This window comes from Macrobrachium rosenbergii, chromosome 55 (assembly GCF_040412425.1).
Source record: "Macrobrachium rosenbergii isolate ZJJX-2024 chromosome 55, ASM4041242v1, whole genome shotgun sequence".
Taxonomy (NCBI): domain Eukaryota; kingdom Metazoa; phylum Arthropoda; class Malacostraca; order Decapoda; family Palaemonidae; genus Macrobrachium; species Macrobrachium rosenbergii.
The window spans coordinates 10,265,116-10,271,115 of NC_089795.1; positions in this window are offsets into that span (position 1 = coordinate 10,265,116).

Below are 6,000 nucleotides of genomic sequence, written 5' to 3' on the forward strand. Positions count from 1 at the left end.
GTTTTCAATATCTGAACTGATATTACAAGTGTTATCATAATTTTATTTTTCCCTCTATGTCAAAATGTCTGTATCTTCCCAGCAAGACCTATCAGCAACCTAACCTTCAGTTTCTTGTTAATAACACACCATTTTCTCTCCTAACAGATTTAAAATTTTTATTTGGTATTTTTGATCACTGTTTGTTTATGTGTAAAATATATTACCGGCAATCCCCGCTTACTGGCAGCATTGGTTAATGGCAATCCGGTTTTACATAGCTTGTCTAGCGACGCTGTTAACTGGATTTTCGGCGCTGATCTCTGCTTAACGGCAGCGCCAATCTCCGGTTAGTGGCACCGATATCCGGTTAATAAAGCTGTTAAGCAGGTTATTAGTGCTTCTATTGTTGATTTTCAGTTAGTGGCGATTTTCAGTTAAGAGCCGCCCAGCCGGGAACGGAACCCCCGCCATTAACCAGGGACTGCCTATTATTTTTCACATGATTAGTTCAACTATCAGCCAACCAAAGTTTTCTGAATGAGTGCCATTCAGGTATTCTCTGGACATGGTGATGTCCATAATTATGGCAACTGACCTCACCCCTAAAGATTTGTTTGATTAATTGGAGACCTGAAAAAAAGCCTTAAGTTCTCTCCAGAACCAGAAGATGTAGCTTCCTCCTCTGGAGCAGGAACTGGAAAATTCTTGGGCATCATCAGAACTGACAAACATCTACCCAGTTTTAGTTGAAGGGCTCTTAATGTTGACTGACTGAAGCAATAGTTTCTCTAGTGACAACAAGTGGCCAAGGTTATGTGTGTGGTCAGCAGTTTCCGGTTGGCAGTGTGGGTTTTCTTTGGTGTCGGCGGACCTGAAGGACGTTTAATCTGTGTGCAGCCTCCCGACAGAAGGGTTCTTGGACATCATAGGCATTATTGGCAGTATCTGCAGCTTGACTGACTCCCAGGTGAAGGGAGAGTAGACTTCAAGTCTCACCTGTTTGGCCTTGAGTGAGACACACTACTCAGGTGTCTCTATTCGTCAGTGGTCGTCAGGAATTATCATTTTGTATACCATTGCACTGCCTTTGCCTTGCTGTTCCAACGTATCCTTGAGGTCGTCAATCGGCAGTTCAACGGCGAAGAAGGCTAAGCCACTATCTGTAGTTTCATTATCCACATAAATATTTTTGGCGGACTTTTGATGATGTGCATCAGCCCAGGAGAGATAGGCCCTACGTGTGTGACCTGTAGGGTTATGGGATTGTTTCATCGCTGGTCTGCAGTATCAACATATTGATTTATTGGATCGCCAGTCTGCGTTATTTACTTATTTGTAATCTTCCATTGTTATTATGAAAGTGTGTATTTTTGGTTTGTTGTTAGGTGTTGGGAATTAATGTGTTTAGCTAGCTTTAAGGATTCTTTCTCTCAGTGCCCTTTCCTGTCGCGCATTTGTGTAAATTTTTTGCCATATATGTTTGTGTCTCCCCACCTTCTCTATAACTTTTTCTCCTCCTGTTGGTACGAATGTAAGCTAGGAGGCTGTGTTGACTGCTTGTAAGGTGTGTGGTCCTTTCCTTTTCAGATGATTATGTAATCAATGTGGTACCCATTTGTGTATAAATATATTTGTTATTTACAGTTATATACATAGTGTTTATTTCGTCCTTCCTGTTCATGTTTGCGTTTCATTTTTTCTGCTCCCTGGGCTTTCACTCCACTAATATAGGAGTAGATAATTTTAAGGTGGATCTTTAAAATAATTACTAACGGAATTCATTACATATTTTGGCAACTGTCATAGGATCCACCTTTGTGGTGCAGTAAAATGGCTCAGGTGATTAACAGGAAGGTGACAGGGTGTATAAGGGTACTGCTTAGTTAATATTTTAGCTTCAGAAATGTCCGTAGAAATTTGTTTAGGAGAACTTTTGTAGAACCCAGATTGGGAGGATCAGCTCTTTGAGCTAAGAAGGGACCAGTTATGGCAGGTTGCATTGTTGTTTAACTTAAGGTTACCTACTGAAGTTAGGAAGGGTCCCTTGCTAAAACAGGTATTGGGTGTTGTGAGGGAGTACCAGAAAGAAGCCCTAGCCAGGAAAAATGTATCAGCGGATAGGCAGGACCAGTGTGGAATAGATAATAATGAAGAGTCCACAGAGGTAAAGCTCCTGGTGTTAAGGGAGCAAGTTAGAATTTGGGAGCTCGACTATCAGGCTCTCCAATTTCAGGCTCCTGAGAAGAAGAAAGAAAAGGGCACATGAAATTCAGCAAGGGGCCCACAAGGTAAATGTTTTGCAACTACAAGGTAAATGTTTTGCAACTGAAGTTAGAGTTAAAATCAAAAGGAGGTAATGATGTTGATTCTCATGAAGGGCCCCATGAGAAAGGTAAATTTAACTTAATGGGTTTATTAAAATTAGTCCCCAATTTTGACGAGGTGTGTGTGTTTGAGTTTTTCAGTTCATTCAAACGGGTCGTCCAGAAACTAGAATGGCACGTGGATATGTGGACGACTTTGGTCCAGTGCAGATTTAAGGGTAAGGCCCAAAGTGTCTATAATGGGCTTAATGAAGTTATCTGCAGATTATGACACTGTTAAGGCAATCATACTCAAGGCATATGATTTAATAACTGAGGCATACCACCAAAAGTTCAGAAATTTCAGAAAAACTCATGATTACACTTATGTAGAATTTGCTCAGAAGAAGGAGCAGTATTTTGATGACTGGCTCAAGTCCTGAGAGGTTACCAAGTGTGACAAATTGAGGGAGCTCACCTTGGCCAAAGAATTTAAAACCTTTATCTCGGGACCTTCAAACTCATTTGGAGGAACTTGAATTAGATGTTTTACAGGAGGTGGTGATAGCTGCCGATGAGTATGTACTGACTCATTGTCATGAGGGTAAACTGACACCCTCGAATAAATTAAGTGATTGTGGTAACAGTTAGGGGGTCAGGATATAGATTAAACCATATCCTGACCCCTAACGATAATGTTAGCAGCTATAGCCTGAAGTCCTCTGCAGAATTCCTCAAAGGTGATAGTCCCCGGGCACAGGGACCATCATTTTCTGGACGAAAGAGAGTCTATTTTATTGGTGGATGAAACCATCCACATTATCCTGAACAGAGTGTACAGAGACCCATTGATGACCCCAATGAATATCCCGGAAGGTTCCTTGAAGGCTCTGCTGGAGATTTGTACAAAGATGGGCACCTCTCACTACACACAGAGGGCACATGTATAGACAGAAGGATGGCGTTGAAATAAACTCTCCATTGGCGTCCACTTTGCAAAACTTTTACATGGGCACTGTTGAAGAACGTCTTCTTGAGAGAATCCATAACTGAAGAAATATGCACGATATATCAATGACGATGTCTTTTCAAGCAGACATTTAGGAGGAGGTTGAAGTCCTTTTCAGGCGTTCCAGCAATGTAGTGTGCTGAACTACACTGTTGAGTTCAGCACAGATGACTGGCTCTCCTTCCTCGACGTTATGGTCACAAAGACAGAGCGGAACTTGAAGACATCTGTTTACATGAAATCCACCAATTTGGGACTGTTTGAACGAAGATAGCGAGTGCCCTGCTAGGTTTAGGAATATGACGGTCAGGACCTTCATTAGAAGGGTTTCTCCCACTGCTCCACCTGGCAAGACACTAACAAGGAATTTGAATGTGCTGCACAACTGTTGGTGAATAACGGTTTCACCAACAAACTCATCAACAAGGAAATCTGAACTGGCCTGGAGAAATGGTATGGCGGTGAGAGCGCACAGCCTGTCCCCCCGAATGACATCAAGATATATTACAAGGCCTGTATGCATCCCCAGTCCCGCGAGGACGAGTGCTCCACGAAGAAAATCATCATGGAGAACATCACCCCAACCTAAGATAATAAGATGACAAATCTAGTAATATATTACATGAACCACGGCACCCATGATCTCGTGATGAAGAATAACCCATCTCCACCAGCAAGACACCCCCTCAAGCAGAAGAATGTGGTCTGCCAATTTGTATGTCTTGTCCAATCCAAGGATGCCCCAGTGTTTATATTGGAATGACCACGATGCGTCTGTCAAAGAGGATCTTCTGCCACACCCAGGAAGGTGCCATCATGAACCACACCCGTGCCACCCACAATATTTCCATCTCCTGCGACAGTATTATACAAAATATAAGTACAATCATGGAGAGCCTTTTATAAGTGCTTTCATTAATTACGACCCTCAATGATGTCTGTGCCTGCTGGAGGTGCTCCTCATTGCCAAGAGAAAGCCCACAATGAACACGATGCAGGAGGCATTGCTCCTACCCACGAATTTGAGAAGAGCAATGCCGAACAACCACCAAATCCAACAAATACCTGAACATGACAACCCTGAGAATGGAGACACCCCTGAAGAGAAAGGCGCCCTTCGAGACAACCCCCGACTACGAAAGACAGAGAGAGGAAATAATGACGCCATTCATCCTCCGCCCAATAGCAGCCAAACTACCGATGATGTCAGTCAGCTTGACATCACGCAACGGCAGGCCAATGGGAATGCTGGAATGAGTAGCATTCCCAGATTGAGAAGGTCAGTCAGGCTTGAGCTTCGCCGCAGAAATGTGGCTTGAAGCTTGCAAACTCCAACCAATCAAAATTCGCCATCCATGACCCCCCGCTGAAGCCCGTGTATAAATTCTAGAAGGACCTATGCAACCTGCCAGTCCTTTACTAGCTCCTGCTGGAGAATGACAGAAGAGTCTGTTGAAACGTCGCGGCAACAAGAGTATAAGTAACTGTATGAGTTATAATATTCTAACTGTATAGAATACTGTATATAAAAAGCAGAATCCAAATTTTTTACTTTCCCCCGTGAAATGACAAATATACTGTGGGCGAGCTGTTAGCACGCACCTCTAATGAAGAGAAGTCTGTAATAAGGAAAATAGAAAAAGTCCTCTATAAAATAAATGCAGTTGAAGCAGCAATAATATTCAAATAAAACCTGTTTACAACAGGGTCTGCTGCCAAATAATAATAATAATAATAATTAATAATAATAATAATAATAATAATCAATAATAATAATTTAATACTCTAAGATTAAATAGTCGTAACTCAAAAAGAGAGAGAAACAGGTTTTCTCCCCTCCATTCAGGACGGACCTGACTTCGTTAAAGCGAAGATAGATGCTCAGAATTGATACTATTGAAATATTAAAATTATATTAAAGTACTATTGAAATTATATTAAAATGATACATGAGTGTTTCAGGATGATAGTATAAGCATTTTTAGAGGGTACATTTTACAATAAAGCAATGATTTACAGTACATACTAATTTTCAAATATTAATATTTTAAGTTTAATAAGATTAAATAATAACATTAAATAAATATTATTAATTTTCTCTCTCTCTTATTTAGATGACAGAATTTTTCCGACATGCAATATGTACATGTTTCTTTTGTATGATAAATAAATGATTTACCTAATAAGCGCTATTTTCAAATATTGAGATTAATAATAATAATCAGGCAGTCTATGGTCATTGGCAGCCTTGGTTATCGGCGATCCGGTTTTCCGGGGCTTATCTAGTGATGACGATAACTGGATTTTCGACACCGATCTCCAGTTATCAGCGCTGATCCCACTTTTCGATGGCGCAGATCCCCGGTTACTGGCTCCAATCCTCGGTTATCAGCGCCGATAACCAGGGATTGGCACCGTTATCGCTGATTTTCGGTTATCGTCAAGCTGTCGGGAACGGAATCCCCATATATAACCAGGGACTGCCTTATAATTATAATAATAATATACAGTACAATATTTTCCGTGCATTTGTGTAGTAAATTTTTTCAACATTTTAAATAAACAAATAGTGATTCCCAGTCATTTTTATGCTGACTTGAGAAAGAAGGGGGGGGGGAGGGTCAATGTCAATTTATTTGACAGTTTGACATATTGGCTGGAGGGGAAGAAGAAGTGTTGCCCTCAGAAGCTCATGGATTTCAATCT